We start from the raw sequence: 20,887 nt of genomic DNA on the forward strand, positions 1-20,887 counted from the left end.
ATGATACCTTGTACAGAGAAATTGTCTAGAGATACTATTCCTAGGAGATTATAAGTAGTAGAAATAAGTTTGAAATAGTCTAGAGATTTTCCTACAGTGGAGGTTATCTTTATCGAATTAAGTTTTTGGACATCCTTATCAAGGAGTGCAAGCCTTAGTGGAGACTATGCTACTAGTAGGAGATCAAGATCTAAAGAAGACATAAAAATTGAAGAAGGAATTTCTCTACTTGTGATTAAAGATCCATGAATTTGGTCATTATGCTTCTAAGTTTCCTAAGATAGCAAAGAAGTATAAGAATACTTTCAAATATAGAAGGCGTTGAGAATGTTTGTATGTAAATAATGATGATGTATCGAATGAAAGAATTCAAAGTGAAAGTGATGATGAGTTAGGAATTTTTTTCTATAAAAGAAGAAAGTCTTGAAAAATAAGTTAGAGAAGAAAAAACCCTAGTGTCAAAAGTTGAGAAAAAAGTTGGTTGGATCATAGATAGTGTTTTTTTACATCATATGAATGGTGATATGAATAAATTTTTTGAGTTCAATAGTTATAATGGAGGAATTGTTAGAGATCTTGACAATGCAACTTTTCATATAAAGAGAATAGGTTATATTACTCTTGATGGTAAAACTAATACATATGATGTTTATTTTATTGATGGACTAAAACATAATCTTCTAAGTGTTAGAGAGTTGGTTGTAAAGGGATATCAATTACAATTCTCAAAGAGGACATGTATCATCAAAGATAAGAATGGTAAGATGATTGGAACTAGCACAAGATCTAGAGGTAATATTTTTTAGTTGAATCCTATAGAGATGACATGTTTGGTTGCTAAAGTTGATAATAGTTTATTGTGGCATAGAAGGTTTTTTCATACAAAATTTGATAATATTGTGAGAGAAAGTATTAAATTTTCTGTTAGGGATTTACCTAAAATTGTAGAGCCTACTAATGTTTTATGCAAGAAACGTGTTATGGCTAAGCAGAAGAAAAGATACTTTTCTACCAAGAAGTTTTCTATAATAGAAAAGTTGGATTTTGTTCAGGCATATCTGAGTGGTCCTAGAAAGATAAGAGGATTCTATGGTGAAAGGTACTTCATGATTATTGTTGATGACTTTACTTGGATGATGTGGGTAGCATTCCTTAGAGAAAGTTCTGAAGCACTTGAATAGTTTGAGTTCTTTAAGAAAAGAGTTGAGAATGAGTCTAGATTAAAGATTAAGTGTTTATGATCTGATAGAGGTGGATAATTTAATTCAAATGAGTTTAATATATTTGTTGATGTAACTAGGATTAAAAGAAATATATTAGCCCCTAAAACACCTGAGTAGAATGGTATAGCTGAGAGAAGAAATAGGTTAGTAATAAAAGCTACAAGAGCCATGATGTTTAAGAATGATTTATTAAAAACATTCTGGAGATAAGTGATGGGCCTCTAAAAGACCATTATTTTTAGATCTTTTTATCTTATTCTTAAACAATTATCTTGTAGAAATAATCATGACTTTATAATTTTAAGAAAATGAACTTATTTTTTCATGTATATGCTCTACATATGATGAGACATTAAGTAGAAGTATGAATAGTTCAAATATGCTATAATTACTTGAATCTATGGAAAAAATGGTATAAGTGATGTTTCATGCTGATAAATGTTCATTTATGTTATGGGTAATTTTCCTTCTAAAGCCATAGGATTTGCAACAGTTGTAATTTGAACTTACACCATTTCTAATATTGATGTTAAAATAAATATATGCATGTGGAAGTGGTGTGCATATTGAGTGCTTTCCACATACTTGCCACAGATATTCAAGAGTCGCTGGATTGTTGAATCATTATGAGTGGACCAAGTCATTATATGCTTTCTATTGGAGCAGTGCATGAATATAGCTTTTGCAAAATTCTATATTCTTGGAGGATTTATTCTTGGTTAATGGTGATTCTATTTCAAACTTCATGAGTCTATAAATGATCCTCATTAATGGAGTGATTGTAGAGTTAAGGAGTAGTTACAGTTTCCTTTTAAATAACGTATGTTGTTACTTTAAGGGTAGTTTTTGTAAAAGAAGAAGATGGGTATTTTTTCATAGTAGTCAAGTGTAATTTAGTTTTAAGTGTAATTTCTTCATAGTGAATGAATAGAATGAGTAGTTCATCTATTCTTTTTTTCTTGTTTGTCTTTTGTGTTCACTTGTCCAAGAGGGCTCACTTGGTGAGTGATTTCATTTCCTTGTTTGTTTTCTTGCAAGTTAGTTCATGTTGCTCCTATAGTCATCAATGATAATATTAATGAATTATTCCTGTAGCATGGGTGAATAGATAGATTTACTATTGTAGCATTACTTTCAAGCTTTAAGTGGAGTTATTGGTTTAATTGCTAGCATAGAATTCCTTCAACATTTTCTTTTCATTAGTTGTAATGACTTGAAGGAGAATTAGAGCATAGACTTTGTACTCATCCTCTCAAGCTTATGCTCCTAGGTTGACAAATTAAATGAAGTTAGTGTACTATTTTAAGTAAACACATTATGTTTTCTGACCATGAAATCATTGTGCAAGAATGTCCAATCCTTTGTTATTAAAGTAATAAGTTGGCCATCCATTTTTGGTGGCATTTCCAAGGAGGTGTCAATCTAGTTCAACCTTGAAGTCATTATGTTTGTTTAAATTTTGCATTATTTTTCATACATTGAAGAAGAGACCTCCTTGGGAGATTTCTTACTTGTAATATTTAGGAAGAAATTTTTAATCCTAAGCTTAAAGAACCTCACAATGAGAATGAAAAAGAAGAACCTTTTGAAAATCCATTCACTGTTGATCAAGAATGAATACCCTCATTCTCCAATGAATCCTTGAATTTGAATGATCTCTTTGCTAACCCTAAATACCAAGGTAATTCACTTGCCCTTGTTCTCTATAAAAAACTACTACTAATTCCTCCTCCCAAAATGGCTCAGCCTCAAACTACATTTCCCTTTCCTATCCCTCATCAATAAGGTAATCAAAACTTAAAGAACATAGCTTCTATTGCACTTCCAAAGTTCTATGGCCTAATTATTGAATACTCTAAAAGCTTCCTCTTTGAGTTTGATATCCTTTGCAAACGTTATGACTATACAACTAATGCTCACAAGCTAAAGTTGTTTCTATCCACCTTAAGAGAAGCCACTCTAAGATGGTTCATGGGGCTGGGTGCCAATGATATAGTAGATTAGCCTACAATGAGAAATTTGTTTCTAACAAAGTATAAAGAACATTGTAGGGTCATGATTTGAAAGGGGATGACATTTTTAAAATGTCCCAAAAAGATGATGAAACCTTGGCAGACTATGTTTCATGATTCATGTTCAACTTGTAATGTAATACACAACATCAAATAAATGAAGAATCAAAGAAACATTTTTGCTAAGAGGTATAAATCATGTGAGTATTGAAGCTCTAGATTTGATGGCAAGAGGAGATAACACTCAAAAAAATTGGACTGATATACAAAGTATATGTTTGAATTATTCCAAAGCCACTATGAAGAAAGATAGGGGCCTTAAAGATCTACCACATAGGTCCAATGGCAATTTAGGCGTATTATAGATGAAACTATCTAGTTTACTATCAGATTTCAAACAAGACATCATTAATGATGTAGCTACTCAATTGGATACCATGTAAGCTAGAAGGAAGAAGGATGAAGTTGATGCTTTGTTAGCTGAATTATGTCCACATTGTAGGGAAAAGAAAAGGTACTATAGATGTATGTTTTTTGTGAGCCTCAAGACACAACCAATGCCTACTGAGTTTAAAACCATTGATGAAAATGGAGAAGTTCTCGATGTTACTCCATAAAGACAATCGGCTCAAAGATAAGGTATGCCACAAGATCTCCTTCGAGGTTATAATAGTAATAATCAATAGAAAAATATGAGTTTTAGTGGAAATAATAATTGGAAACAACCTTAGCAAGGTTGGTAGAAACCTAAAAATTGGAATACCTAACCTAATTTAACAAACTCTAATGCCCCCACCTTAGCAGTAAGCTTTAATTCCTCCTCCTATAGCCACTAATGCTCCTCCCAAGTTGACTCAACTACCAATTCAGCCTAATCCTAGTCCCAATAATACCAAATAGCCAACTCAATAGTAAAGCTATGTTATTTGCTTAAATCATATCCACTTAAGGTTAGGTGCTACTCTTCCTCCACCCCAAAAGCATATAATAAATGAAGTTGAGGAGTCCTTGACTGAACAAGCAGATGTGTCGAATCCATAGGCCTCTCCTATAGCCAAAGAACCCCCATTTCCTCATAGGATATATGAACAAGGTAGGCCTGCAAAAAATTGCATAGTAATTTATTTTCTCAATCAGTTCAAGCAAATGATAGTCCAAATACCATTATTTGATGCTATCAAGAAATTCCCTATTATACTAAAACTATCAAGGAAGCATGTATCAGACAACTAGGAAGAAATAAATAGGATCCAAAAAATATTCATGTCGAAGGATAATTATCTAATTTGATGTTGGAAAAATTAATTGTACCTAAATATTCTGACCCTAGGATTCCTATGGTTATTGTCACCATTCATGAGATGCAAGTCTAAAATGCTTTATTTGACTTAAGTGTATCTATAAATATTGTGAAAAAGGAGGCATTATCTCAATTGCATATCATTAGTCTCTAATAAACACCAACCATACTTCCTCTTGTTGATAGTTCTACTATCAAACTAGATGGGATGATAGAAGATATCATAGTCACCTTGAATTCTTTGGAGTACCCTATAGACTTTAATGTCATTTCCCTAAAGACTAACATGGGAGGGTATCCTTCAATTTTAGGATGACCATGGTTGGCCACTAAAGATGCCTATATAGCTTGCTAGTCTAGTAAAATTACAATATCCAATGGTATCCATTCTAAGAACCTGACCCTATACTCACCTACTCAACTACTATTGTTAGATGACCAAGTAATCTAGATAGACTTGGGTGATGAAGATCCTGAGGTAAATTCCATCCATCAGCTAATGATGATAGATCGAGAGTCATTTTTAGCCTCTCAAGAACAAGATGGGATCATTTCATCCATTATCATGAATGAACATGGAGTAGAAGCTCAAATATGTCCTTAGGCAGAATGTATCCTAGAAACCATATTACCACCCTTGAAAACACCTCAAAATTCAAAAGCATCCCAATTCCTTCACTCCTTATTACCTCATGAGATGGATTCTTCTCATTTTGCCTTGTTATTTATGATAGATAAGATTATTAAGTTGAAAGTTGGTCTAGAAAAAGAGCTAAATATAAGCAATACCTTATCACCTTTCCATTAGAAAATTATGTTGCAATTACTATAGGAAAATCAAAAAGAGTTTTCTTCAGACTAAATGGAAATTAAAGGACTAGACCCTATGTTTTGTACTCACAATATTTACATCTATCCTAATTTTAAACCTATCTAATAGCCTCAAAGGAGATTTAACCATATCTTAAAGGATATAGTTAAAAATGAATTGCAAAAATTATTGAGTGATATTTTTATCTACCCCATCTTTAATAGCCAATGGGTTTCACCCCTATTTATTGTACCAAATAAGGGAGGAAAATGGAGAGTTTTTGTAGATTATAGGGAGGTCAATTCAACCACTAAGAAAGACCACTTTTCCTTACCATTTATAGGCCAAGTTCTTAACAACCTCGCTGGAAAGAAATATTTCTCTTTTCTGGATAGTTTAGTTGGTTACAATCAGATACAAATAGCTCTAAAGGATCAAGAAAAAGAAACTTTCACATGCCCATGGGGTACCTTTGCCTACTCAATCTTACCCTCTAGCCTATGTAATACCCTAGCCAGCTTCCAATGAGCTATCATAAGTATCTTTTTAGATATATTTGCTAACTATGTGGAGATCTACATGGATGATTTTATTGTTTATGGGACTAATTTTGGAGAAGCAAAAGACAACTTACAGATAGTACTTAAGAGATGACAAGACTATAACCTTTCCCTAAATGGTGAAAAATGTTTTATGATGATGGAAGAAGGAGTAATGCTAGGTCATTTCATTTCATCCAAGTAGATCCTACAAATATTGAACTCATTAGTACCTTTCCTAAACTACAGAAGCAAAAGGATGTCTGAAGTTTCCTAGGACATGTTGGACATTATAGATGATTCATCAAGAATTTTAGTCAACTTTTGGCACCCCCTTATAATCTATTAAAAAAGGATTTCAAGTTTGTTTAGGATTCTACACATGCGACATCTTTCTTCCAGCTTATAGAAGTCCTCACCATAGCACCATTTTTAAGGGGACCTAATTGGGGAATACCTTTCCACATCCATATAGATTCCTTAGACTATGCTATAGGTGTGGTGTTAGCCCAAAAGGTGGTCCCAGTTGAACATGTTATTAATTTCATCAGTAAAAATTTGAAAGGTGCAGAATTTAACTACACGGGTACTGAAAAAGAGTTACTTGCAGTTATTTATGCATTGAATAAATTCAAGCACTACATTATTGTATATGAAATATTTGTTCATAATAATCATTCTAATATAAAGTATCTAATAAATAAGCCTACAATATTAGGAAGATTATCTTTTTGGTTATTACTTATGCAGGAATTTGATATCACCATAGTCAATAAACCTAGCAAGGGCAATGTGGTAGCTAACTTTCTCTCTTGGTTGCATGTTCTCAATTATCCTATAGCCATTGATGATAGTTTTTTAGATGAACACCTTTTCCTATTATCAGCATAGAATCCATGGTATGTAGATATGGCAAATTACCTCACCATAGGAAAGATGTTATCTCATTTCTTTGCAAAAGAAACAAAGTTACTCTCTAAAAAAGGTTTTAATTATTCTTGGATTGTTGGATTTATGTTTTATATTGGCTCTAATCAATTCATGCATTAGTGCATTAGACAAGATGAAACATATTCAATATGCTAAGAGCATACCATGATGAACCCTGTGGAGGTCATTTTATAGCCAAAAAGGATAGCCTCTAAAATATTGACAACTAGGTACTATTTGCGAACTTTACACAAGGATGCAACCAGATACACAAAGAAATGTGATAAGTGTTAATGAATGGGAAGACCCACTAAATCAGATGAACTTACCCTATAGCCTCAAGTAGTTGTTCCACCCTTTGATAAATGGGGGAGGGACTTTGTAGGCCCTATCGAACCATCTTCACAAGGTAAATCCTATATCTTAGTTTGCATTGATTATGTAACTAAATGGGTAGAGGCCAAACCCATGAAACACCCAAGGGATAACAATGTTGCAAAGTTCTTGTATGAATCCATTTTACATGGTTTGGAGTTTCCACTGAGTTTACATCTGATGAAGGAGCTCAGTCTACATCCAACTTGATAGTTGCCTCATGGAAGAATACACTATTGAGCATGGCAAATAATCACCTTACCATCCACAAGCTAATGGCCAAGTCAAATTTACTAATAGAGAATTTGAAGCTATTCTCATCAAAATAGTAGCACTTCATAGGAAGTATTTGGCCACACACCTTCATGGGAATCTACTATAAGTTTTACTCCTTTTGAGCTCATTTTAGTCCTTTTGAAATCTACCATAGGTTTTACACCTTTTACACTCATTTATGGGAGGTTTGTTGTCATGTTTGTAGAGTTTGAATATAAAACCTTAAGGACCACTTTGGAGCTTAGTATGGAACTCACTATTTCACAACAAGACTAAATCCTAAGTTTAAATGATCTTGATGAATGGTGCAAATTTTCTTTAAACAACACTAAACTCATCCAACATCAACGGAAACTATGACATGATAATTTTATCAAAGGAAAAATGTTTTTCATAAGGGATTGAGCACTTATTTAATATTCCAAGTATCAACACAATCTAGAAAAGTTTCAAACTTGCTAGTTAGGACCATATGAAATTGTTGTTGTATTTGCAAATGGAGCGGTCTAGTTGTCCACTATTGATCCTATTCAATTAAAGTTACTTGTCAATGGGCATCACCTCAAGTTCTACAGCAAACCATTAAGTTGTGAGGAGTTCCTATAGCAATTTTAGTATACCAAAGATATCGTTGTTCCTCTAGTCTATTTATTCTACCTTGACTGCTACCAAATCTTGAATTGTTTCAAGCTTTTCATAATAAATACTTTCTTCTTGAAAGTACTTTCTTTGTCTCTCATTTCACCTCACCTTCTCTCTTTTTTATCCTTCCACCCCATTCCATCACTTTATGATTTTTGATGATCTTTTTTAGAACTCTTTCTTGCAGCACCTACCAAGTACGTCCCACATACTTTTACATATAACTTACTCTTTATTTAGAAATTTATGTTGTTTAAATTTATTTCTCTTGCATTTCCTATCCTGGTGGGACCCATGCCTAAACTTAGTTGGGGGGGATATTCATTTCTTTAATTTCAAATTGCATGTGAATTTTAAAAGCTATTGTCTTATGTAATGTTTGTCATCACACATTGATGACCTATCCTTCTATGATTGTGTCACTAAGGGAGTTAAGGACATTAAAGTTGAGCTTAACCTTTAATGATATTTGGCAACGTGTTTGGGGTGATAGACCTGTACACAAGTGAAAATTATGAGATTAAATGTAAGGAATGATGTCATGAGATTGTATGTACTAAAAACCTTTATGAAGCACAAAATGACAATATGTCATTTTCTCTATTTGGTGCCATAATATTACAAATTTTGTTAACTCACCATTGTTGAACTCTAGAAAACACCATGATCTTATCAAAATTTTGTTTTCAAAAATAATGGGTGGAGGTCTTGAGAGGTATGAACCAATTGATCACATAATTTTGTTGGGTGATGTAGCTAATTGTGAAATATTCCAAAGATGGGGATGGTTAGATTACTACCTCAGTCTTAAGGGATTTGATGAAGAGGTTACCCTTCAATTTTTGAGCACCCTAATAGGATGGTTTTGCATTGTTAAGGGCCATAGAATTGAATTTATACAAGAATTGGTCACTAAAGTCACTAGGTTACCTTAGGAAGGAGAAATTGAGCAAAAGATTTTTTCCTATGAATGGCTACGGTATTGTTAAGTGTGCATTCTAAGCCTTCATTAGATATGGATAAGAAGCAGGTTACCTCTAGACTATCATTTATGTTGGAGTTTATCCAACCAATAGTATTCATCATTCAATACTTCACTCATGAAGGTCATAAAAAATACCTACATGCCCTACATTTCAAGATTCCAGCTCATCTAGGGCATGATTATCATCAGGTAAACATTCCTAATTTCCTATTTAACATTGTCAAGAAGCAAGCTTATTTTATACAATCAAGAAAGGATCAATCTATGTCATTCCTAGAGGTCAAGGAGTTGGATGAAGGGAAAATAGATCTACTAGTTTTTTTAAGGCCATTCATAGAACTAAAAATATTCCTAAAGCATCTTCCTCTAGTTCTAGACCACCTAAGAAGAGAATATATAAAGCTTATGCCTATATCTCTAGTAAAAAGAAACAAAATGATAGGGAAGCTATTGTTCACTTCTTTAGAATAAATGAGAGGAAGGGTGTATTAGTTTTTCAAGGTCAAAATATACAAATAAGACTTTCCTCTTAGCTTAGTGAACCCATAAAACATTCATATCTATGCATACATCCATGCAATCACTAAAACTTGTAGGTTACTATTAAATCAACTTGCAAAAATGTAAACATGAAACATAAAAGATTCACCAACACACTTGACACAATGATTTAACATGGAAACCCAATTTTGAAAAAACCACTAGAAACATATTACTCCTTTTCACTCTTCTAAAGTGATGCCCTATGAAAGGTCAACCCTGTTAAAGGTTACAACACACACTATTAAATGTAACCCTATTAAGGAATTTCAATCACCCTGTTAGAAGTGAGCCTTGTTAGAGGACTTTAGGACATTCATTTGGAATACCACCCAGTTAAAGGATTTTCAAATGACTATTAGGTCAACCTTAATCCAAAGGATTTACCCTAGATTGATACAATTGATAGAGAGTAAAAATAAAGCTTTGATCACAATCAAATTTTAGGTCACTTGATGAAGCAAAGTCCTTGACTTCCTGTCTTCCTTCTTTTTTATGTTCTTTCCTTGTCTTCTATGAACCTCTCTCCTTATTTTCCTCATGACTAGACATTCCTATAAATAGGAAATTAAGATACTTTTCCATTTTCCATCATCCACTTTAGGGTTTAGAGGGATTAGGTAGGATACAATGTATCAACCTCATATTCCATCTTTCTTCTAGACACTTCTCCTAGAATCCATTTGAATTCACCTAGAAATGGTTTACAACAATTTCTATGCCACTAGCTCATCAACCTTATCTTTCTTTTGGTTCACAAGTTTTAAGAAAATAAACTTGTTGGCTCAGATTTGGCAAATCTTTGATCTTTAACATAATGTAGCAGCTTGACATTATCAACCTTCTAATGCTCACCATATACTGTGTTGCTTGACATCAAGTGTGTAATCATTTGGCATTAACTAAAGTTTGCCGATGCTCAGGACATACTGCATTACTTGGCATCAACTATGAAATCACTTGGCATTAACTATTTTAATCAGCACACACTAGAATTTTCTTTTACTTGACTCCGACTAATTTTTTGCTTGGCTTGCACTAACTTATCTCTCAACATATTCATGAGCATCCTTAGGTAATGGTTGTGAAGATATCAGCAATTTTATCTTTTGTGTTAACATATTCTATCTTCACCTATTTATCTTGAACTAGCTCTCTCAAGTAATGATACTTGATTGCAATGTGCTTTATCTTAGTGTGCATCACTAGATTCTTTGAAATATTGATAGCACTTGTGTTGTCACAATAAAGTATCATTGGTTCTATTATTTCTTCCTTCATTCCTTTGAGTAGTTGCTTGATCTATACAATGTTTGTGTAGCTTATAGCAGCAACAACATATTTAGCTTTAGTAGTAGACTGTGAAGTAAAACTTTGTTTCTTACTAGTCCATGTAACTAGTCTCTTGCCTAAGAAAAGTGCTCCTCCACTAGTGATCTTTCTATCATCTATGTTTCTAGCCTAGTCAACATTAGTTTAGGCTCTCAAATCAAACTTTTTATTTTTCTTGTAGTATAGGAAAAACTTTTTTGTTCCTTTCACGTATCTCATTATTCTTTTCACAACCATTAAATGATTCTCCCTGGGATTTGTAAAGACTCTTGCAACTATCCCTACAAAAAATGCAATCTCAAGTTGGTTATGTTCAACATATTGCAACTTACCAATCATGGACATGTACAGTGTTTGATTCACTTCAACAGAATCATCATTCTTTGATTGTTTGTTTCCTATCACCATAGGTGTACTTACCAATTTTGAATCCTCCTATCCAAAAGTTTTTAATATTTCCTTGATATACTTTGACTGAGTGATGTATATACCATATTTTACCTAATATACTTGCAATCCCACAATAAATTTGATCACTCCAAACATTGACATTTCAAATCCATCCTTCATCTAATTTTCAAAATCCTTACATAAAATATCTTGACCTCCAAATATTATATCATCAACAAAAATTTTAAATAATAGAATACCTTTACCTTTTTCAATCTTTATGTATAAATTACTATTATCATCAGTTCTTTCAAATCCAATCTTCACAAGATACTTATGAAGTCTCTCATACCATGCTTTTGGTGCTTTTTTCAAACCATATAGAGCTTTGTGCAATCTACATACCATATTCTTATTGTTAACATCAACAAATCCTTCTAGTTGTTCTACGTAAACTTCTTCTTCTAGTAGGCCATTAAGAAATGCAGATTTTACATCTATCTGATAGACTTTGAATCCTTTGTATGCAACATAAGCAAGTAGAGTTCTTACTCCTTTCAATTTGGCAATAGGGGTAAACGTCTCTCCATAGTCAATTCCTTCCTCTTGTGCATATCCTTTGCAAACTATTCTTGCTTTGTTTCTTGTGATTTCACCATTTTCATCTAGCTTATTTCTAAATACCCACTTGGTGCCAATCACATTTTTGTCTTCTAGTCTAGGAACTAGACTCCATGTTTTTTTCTTCTCTATTTTTTCAATCTCCTCTTACATGGATTTGCACTAGTCAACATCTTCTAATGCACCTTTCACTATCTTGGGTTTCTTCTTACTCAACAAACATGATTCACTTCTCAATCTATTTTCTATCATTGTCCTAGCATCTTTTTTTCTAATGATTTTATTAGTAGGATGATGTCTTTTGATATATGTGGACAATCTTGGCTCAAATCTTGTTTCTTCATTTTGTCTTTTAGCATCAAAGTCACTATGTATATCTATGTCAAGTATTTTAGCATCTCTTTCATGTGTACTATTCCTAGAATTAGAATGTGCAACTCCTTCATTTTGTAACTTGGCATCTGAATGCAACTTGGTTCCTAAATTCAACTTGGCATTCAAAGGATGTGACTTGGCAATCAATGAAACTTGATGGTTGTTTCTAGCTTAATTTGAAGTATCTTCTTTAGCAAGCATTCCTTCATAAAAGTATACAAATGATTTGTATTCTTCTGGCTTTTTCATATGTTCATCATCATGTACTTCTTTATATTTATCAAAATTCACATTTGTTATTTCCACAATTTTTTTAGTGTTAGTATTCAAAAACTTGTACGCTTTACTTCTTGTGGAGTAGCCAAGGAATATACCTTCTTCACCTTTTGCATCAAGTTTTCCATCTCTAAAATCTTTAAGAATGTAAGATTTACTCCCAAATACCTTAAAGTATTTTACATTGGGTGAGTATCCATACCATAGTTCAAAATGTGTTGAATGAGTACCTTTCTTGATGTGCACATAGTTCAAGGTATAGACAACTATGCTTATAGCTTCTCTCTAATATTTCAGAGCAACATTCTTTTCCATCATGAGTGTTCTAGCACAGCCCATTATTGACCTATTTCTTCTTTTAGCAATTCTATTTTGTAGAGGGGTTCTAGGTGTAGATGTCTATCTTTTGATTACTTTATCATTACAAAACATTTCAAACTCATTTGATGTAAAGTCTCCTCCTCTATCTGATCTCAAACATTTTAGACTCTTACTTTTTTCTTTCTCAACTCTTGCCAAGAACCACTTAAACATATGAAAAGCATCAAATTTATATTTTAGAAACATTACTATCATCATTATAGAATGATCATCTACAAATAACATTATGTACTTGTCTCACTTGTAGCTTTGCACTTCAATTGGTCCACATAGGTTAGTATGAACAATCTCAAGTATTTCTTTAGATGTATAAGTTTTTCTCTTAAAACATGACCTTTTCATTTTGCCTAACTCACACTGTTTGCATGTCATATTATCAGGCTTTTTCATCTTACCCAAACCTCTAACTTTCTTCATGTTACTGATACTAACCAAGTTATCAAAATTAACATGACATAACCTTTTGTGCCATAGCCATACATCATCAAATTTTATAGCAAGACAAGTAGCATCAGCTATATCAAGATAGAATAGATTAATTCTAGTTTGATCACCTTTTCTAACTAGTTTCCCATTTGTGTCATATATTTTAGCAATCCTATTTTCAAATTCAACCTTGCACTCTAAATTTTTTAGTTGTAATACACTTAAATAGATTATAATTTAGTCCTTCAACATAGTAAGCATTGTTACATGAGATCTTATCTATGAGTTTGATGGAAGCCTTTCCTTTTATCAAACATTTTTCATCATTACCAAATCTTACACTATTTCTATCATAACAATTTAGTGTAATGAACTTACTTTTGTCTCCAATCATGTGATGTGAGCATCCACTATCAATGATCCATCTACCATTTTTCTTCACACAAGTCACAAGTGTAGTTGCCTCATCTTCATTAGATTTTTCCTTCACTGCACCATAAACTATATCATCATGTTCATCAAAATCATCCTCTTTAGCAATGTAGCACTTCTTACCTTTGTCTTTGTGATCCTTGCTATCTTCATTTCTTCTACCTTTGTATTTATCACTTCCTCTATAGTTTTTCTTCTCTAGACATCTAGTAACAATACAACCAATCCTATTGCAATTGAAACAAATGATAGGTAACTTAGCTTTGAACTTTCCTTTTCCTCTATGGAATCTTCTTGCCAATAGTGCTTCTAGTTGTTCAACATCTTCTTCATCTATATCACTATTACTAGACACATGTTTTATCACTCTTTTCTTCTTCTACTTCTTCTCATCAAAATCTTTAAATGACAACTTAGCCTTGAAAGTAGATTCAAGACTCTCTGGTTTGTAATTATCAAAGTTAGTAGCTCAAAAGTAGTGAGTCTACCTACTAGACCTTCAAAACTTAGATTATTGCCTAGAATAAATCTCAATTCTTCGATTGTAGCAAGTCTAATATCATAAATATTAGAAATAGATAATACTGAGAGGGGGGTGAATCATTATTTTCAATCTTTTTACTCACAACTAAATTTTATTAATTACTTTCCCACATGCCTAAGAAAGAGAACCAATAGTTCTAAAAAAAATAAACAACCATATAAGAATAGAACTCATAACACCATATTTTTTTAATTAGGGAAACCTTGGCCAAGGGAAAACCCTAGTGGGGATGGATCCCACAAGATGATTCACTATATAAAGGATTTGGTTAAGGATATTGGCTCTATTATCTCAAGTCCCTATTAGGAGACTAGGCCTTATTAGAAGCCTCAACCCTATTACCTGAGTTGCTTCAACCCTATTAGGAGTTGGTAGATCATATACAAATGTGTGTAAGAAGAGCCCACTACCCTAACATGCAATTATACAATAAGTTCTTCAAGAGAATAAGTATGCATACAATATTGGATCAATTGTTGTACTTTGCAAATCTTTTGATTGTCAATAACTGTGCATAGCTGAATTACTTGTCATACTTCACAAATCTTCTGATTGTCAATACTTCATACAAGGGATAATTGTGCATATATCAAATTGCATCATATCTCACATCACATAACATTACTTTGCATAGCATTTTTTTTATCATACATATTGTACACTAATTTTGCAAATGAAGCTCTTTACTAATTTCAAACATATTGGTAAATTCTTCCTTAGTCAACTTACATATCATTCTTAGAGTTGGCTCATCAAGAATTAATAATTAAACAATACATCACTATTCCACACCATATTATCAATACATCACTATTTCCTTCATAACTTGAACTCGGTTGGTCGCATGGACATGCACACTAGTATACATCATGCATCTCTGGTTAACTATAAAGAGAATATTCCAAGGGAATATTTTTCTATCATCAAATATGTCATGCTATTGTAACACTGTCTAATACTTAGACAATTTTCCTTCACAAATAATCATGACTAATCTGCAAAATAAATATGTTTCCATAAATGAGAACCATATAACTTACCTTATCTGATTGATTGGTCATATTGCCAACAATCTCCGGCTTTGGCATTGATGGCAACATTTTGATAAAATTGGCTAAGTCTCAAACATGTTGTCATACTAATCAAAATAAATAACCATAACATAGTAAAAACATTGTATTCATGTTTTGAAAGGATTACATCTCTTATAACTCTGATTAGAAAGTTATCTTAAAGTAGAACTTACTACTATACTTCAAAATATAAATATCAATTACACTTTTCCTTATTTTTTCCCTTTTCAATTACACTTGTCCATATTTCTCCCCCTTTGACATCAATGACAAAGGTGCCAAAAAAAAAAGTCAAAATTTGGCAGCTACATCAAAACTAGGAAAAACAATCACTGAAGTTAGTCTTCAATTGCACAAGGTGTTTCCTCCAACTATCTTTTAGTGCATCAAATACACTAATTAGTGCACATAAGCCATATGTGGCTAACTCTATTGTGTTCAAATCTATACCCATGAATTTTTCATATCAGGACTTTAGTGCCAAGCATTCCTCCAACTAATTTTCTAGCAATGTTACGTGTGGGGATAAATGATCTCTCAAAAGAGTGAATCTCTTTAGAACTTTCTCTTTCTCTATTTGAGTTTCCCTTATGCTGTCATGAAGTGTCTACATTATATGCTCAATGGTATCTAACGTTTGATTCTATTTTACAAAGTTTCCAGTGAGTGTCTGAAGCTAAATTACCTTTTCTTTGATTTGATCATCAAAACTTTGAAGATGGATGTATGCAAAGTTACACTTAGCATAAGCATGTTTTCCTTCTATACTCTATCTTAATGCTTTAATGCATACATTCAAAGTTTTTATATCATTCCTTATATCTATGCACATGGTATTAAGAATTTTACCATCATGCTCCATTTGTGCTTGAATTGTAGCCACATTAGTAAGTGTTGTGAACTCATCATCAAAAAATTTATAGAAAATTGTTGCACACTATTGAATATCTGTAGGTGTGTCAACAGAGCTTACTATCTTTTCCATTTTTTCTAGAACTAAAGTCAAAGTCTTTTCAATGGACTTGACTGAATTCTTCTTCTCAATAATTTTACTCAAGGAAGATATGAGATTTTGTCCTTCATCTTATTCATCTAACTAAACTACTACTGCTATGACCACTATTGCTTGAGTAGGTGGTGTAGAGGGTGTTGTTACTACTATTTCTAACGGCACTCTTGAATTAGTTGCTTTAATGCTAGATTCAATTTTCTTCACAGAAGGTGCATCTTCTTCCATTGGCTCCTGATCTTCTTCTTCATCAAATGAGTTATAATCCACAATATTAACAATAATGCTAGCACCAAAATCTTAAAATGGATCCTTAGTTCTATCAAGTATCACATTGGTGTTATCTACTTGCATAAATTCACTACCAATGGTGATATGTGGTGAATCACTTGGAACAAATTTTTTAGATGGTTGCTCAAAATTGTGAGGTGGACTACCTATAGTAGGACTTGTTTCCTTAGACTCTTTAGGCATAGGGCTTACCTTCTCTACCTATGCACTCTATTCTTACATAGGGCTTGCCTTTTCTGGTTGCGCACTCTTCTTTGGTATAGTAGACATGTATGCGACTATAGCCTTTTGATTTTCTTCATTTACTTCTTCATAATCTCCTCCCATAAGGAGAATGGATCTCATCTTATTCCTTAATAGCGGTGCTATTCCTTTCAAAATTTTGGTTAACTCTTCCTCCTTATTTATAGTACATAACTTTTTCACCATATTAATTCTTATTTTCTTGTCTTTCTCTATCACTCTACTTTTTCTATTTCTTATTCTTTTGTACAAATCTTCAGGTATCTAACCTCTTATACTATCAGACCTTTTATCTTTAAGAATCATATTCCTAACTACAACATTCTCTAGCTATCTTCTATCCATAATATTGTACAAATCATAGTATTTCTTTAATTACACAAAATTATTGTCATGATTTGCTTGCTTAGATTCTCTACCTTGGGTTTCCATGCCTTTCATCTAGCTAGAGTCTTTGCTTCCTAATTAGTTCACTTTACTTGTCTTAATCTGCAAGGTTCTTCTTTTCTTGCTTGGACCACTTGTAGTCTTCTTAACTCTCTTCTTAGGAGAGTTTTTGGTCTTTTCAAGCCTTGTAGACTTCCTAGGTGCTAGCGCTTCCCCAATCTTCACTAGATTCTTTAGAGGTTGTTGATGTGCAATTGTTGCATATGGTATAGTAGGTGCTTGCACACTTGTCTAGGCAACTGTGACCTATTTAATAGGTCTAGCCACTATAATGGGTGTAGGGGTCAATAACTCAGATTGACCACTAGCCTTCATTTTCATGGCTATCCCTTTTACCTCATCAAATTCCTTTGTAGAAATTCCTAATTTCTTCAAAATAGAATCAATCACCTTTTCCACTTTCTTCTTGGAGTCCTTAATTATCTGACTTGTTTTAAATTCACTCATCTCCTCAGTATATGTCCCCCATCTAGGACATTCAAAATCAACTTTAGACTATAGGATTATCTATGCATATCCTTCAATCGATTCCTTACACATTTCATAACCCATAGGTTCAATAAACTTATCTCGAGGAACTATAGGCTCCATACAAGTGAAATTTGTTTCAACCATGAAACATAGTTCATCCTTGTATTTCTACACTAGTACAGGAGGTATCCTATACCTTTGCTTCATTTTAGCTTGGAAAGATTTCATTATTCTGTCAATATCACTATCTCTGACTATTTCAAGTCTAGCTTTGTATACACAAGTCATTGTTTGCATTGCACATTCACTTCCATCCCAATTTATGATACCAAGAAATCTCTTAGCTGTGTAGAAAAATATGTGAGTCAGTAGGAATTAAAACCTAAAGACTACACTCCTAGACTTCTTGATTCTTGATATATTATCTAACAACTATGTTCGAAGAATGTTGCATAGATTAACATCTTCGTCTTTTACTGCCAAGTAAGTTGTATGAAAAAATCCTAAAATTTTGCTAACTATTCTCACTCCATCATCCTAAATGTTGTTAACTTTCATGTTTCTATTGTCAAAACATGTGTTGAGATTTGTCTCAACTATCTTGTGCACATTCTTGATGTTTACTAGATTTCATCCTTCATTGTTTAAACTGATGACATTTTGAATTAGATCATTATCAATACATATGATAGAATCTCCCAACCATAGAAGATCATCATGTACTCTACTTAGAATTATCCTTGTCCATTCATGATTTTTGAAGTCTATGTAGAACATATTCTTAACTAGGTTAAGTTGCTCTAGGTGTCCATGTTTTGGTTTTAGTGACAAATCATTTTTGCACATTTTTTCCAATTCCTTATGAATTTCTATATCACCTATTCTTTCAATTTTGCAATGAATATAACTTCTTATATCCCCAACATGAAGAACATTTTCTAAAACTTGCAAAAATGCTCCAATAGGGTCATCAAGCAAAGAAACAAATGGGTGTTTCTTGAAATTGTATCTAGGTCTATTGCTCACATTAAAAACTTCTTCTCTTGCCATTTCTAAAAAATTATGCTCAACAAATTCAAAAAATACATTAACTTTGTGTGTTAGGGTTTTTGGTGAAATCATGTGTTTGTAGACCTCTTTAACTCTTCAAATCTTGCTTCAATCTTGCACTTATATTTTGTACAAATAAATTATGTTTGCAAATCAATTCACATCCTTTAAATCTTTCACAACCTATAATTTGCATTAAATGCATATCTACCACTAGTTTAGTCTACTATCTCTATATAATAGAGAGGTTGTTCTTCTTATATAACCTTATCCAGACCATATCAAACAATGTGCACTTCATTGTAGACTTCTCTCAATGTCTAGTATATACTACCAACTAGGCAGCCTATGATATTTTCTCTAATATCAGTTATATATAGCTGATGCTCTGTTCTATCACAAAAAATAAGTGACTTTACTATCTTGTTAGGTACATCTTCTAGAACTATATGAGAACTTTCTAGCTCCTTTGCCATTAAAAATGATTCCTTTAAGTCTTTTGTCTGCTCCTTCATTTCTTTCTTTTAACTATCATCATTTCTTCTATTGTTCCTCTTGTAATTCTAATTCTTGTTTAGGTTTCTTCTATCCATTCTACAAAACTTTTTTGTGTGTCCAAAGTTATTATATAATGGACATACAGGTGCATTCCTTCATTGTTCATTTTTTTGGTCATCAGGTTCTCTGCAATTCCTTGCAATGTGTCCAAGATTGTTGCATCTGTAACAAAAAATTTGTCTTCATTCTCCACTTTCATTATTATGAGATCTTCTTCTATTTCTTGCATGGTTAGTGTTCCTAAGCATTCTACTATTTGCATTATTACTATCAAATTTAGTTTTTTTACAATCTATTGCATAATGTCTATATCCATGACAATTATGATAATAAAAATTTGAAATAGGTTTGAAATACTTACCTTTGCAATCGTCCTTAGTGTGTTCAAGTTCATCACACTAGGCATGAGATTCCTTTCTTTTATTGACCTCATCTTGATTATATTCTTTAGCTTTCTTAGAGTGAGTAACCTTCTCTTTGTCTTTAGATGTGTCCTCTATTTTTCTTAGGTCCTTCTTGACTCTAGGAGTATCATTTTCTATAGATTCTTGGCATATTGTCCAAGAAAGAATCCAAGTCCAGTCTTCTCATAACTTGGTCTTTGTACATATATTTGTTCTTCAATATTTTCACTACTGGTATATAATTTTTCAAGTTGCTATTTAGTTTGCACCAACTCATCTTTCACAATAGTGTTGTATTTTTCTAATTATGCATGCTCTAACTTGATAGATTCCAAATTGGATGTTACCTTTCTTAAATAGGATCTTAGATTTGCATTTTTAGCTTTTATTTCAAAGTCATTATTTCCTCCATTTTTCTTAAGACTTAGCTTGAGTTCAAATATCTTTAACTCATGTTTTAGGATCTCATTTTCTTTCTTTAAATCTTCAATATCATCATCACTAGTTTGCTTACTAGGTCTTTTTTACTTCTGGCCATCTATCTTGTCTTTTGATTCACCAATGTAAGCTTTTACATCTTTGTATCCATCATTAAGGCCATCTCTTTCATTAGTAAGGAGATCAATCTATTCAAGTGCTTCTTCAATATTTTTCTTCAACTGTTCCATATCCATAGGGAATTTATTCAATTTGTTAAGCCTCTTTTGAATAAATAGGCATTGATACCAATTGTTAGAAACTGATAATATTGATAGGGGGTTGAATTAGTATTTTCAATCTTTTTACTAACAATCAAATTTTATTAATTACTTTCCCACAAGCATAAGAAAGAGAACCAATAGTGCTAAAAAAAATAAACAACCATATAAGAAGAGAACTCATAACACCATATTTTGTTAACTAGGGAAACCCTAGCCAAGGGAAAACCCTG

Source organism: Cupressus sempervirens, chromosome 11 (assembly GCF_028749045.1).
Source record: "Cupressus sempervirens isolate cs-2001-9-10 chromosome 11, ASM2874904v1, whole genome shotgun sequence".
NCBI classification, from domain to species: Eukaryota; Viridiplantae; Streptophyta; class Pinopsida; order Cupressales; family Cupressaceae; genus Cupressus; species Cupressus sempervirens.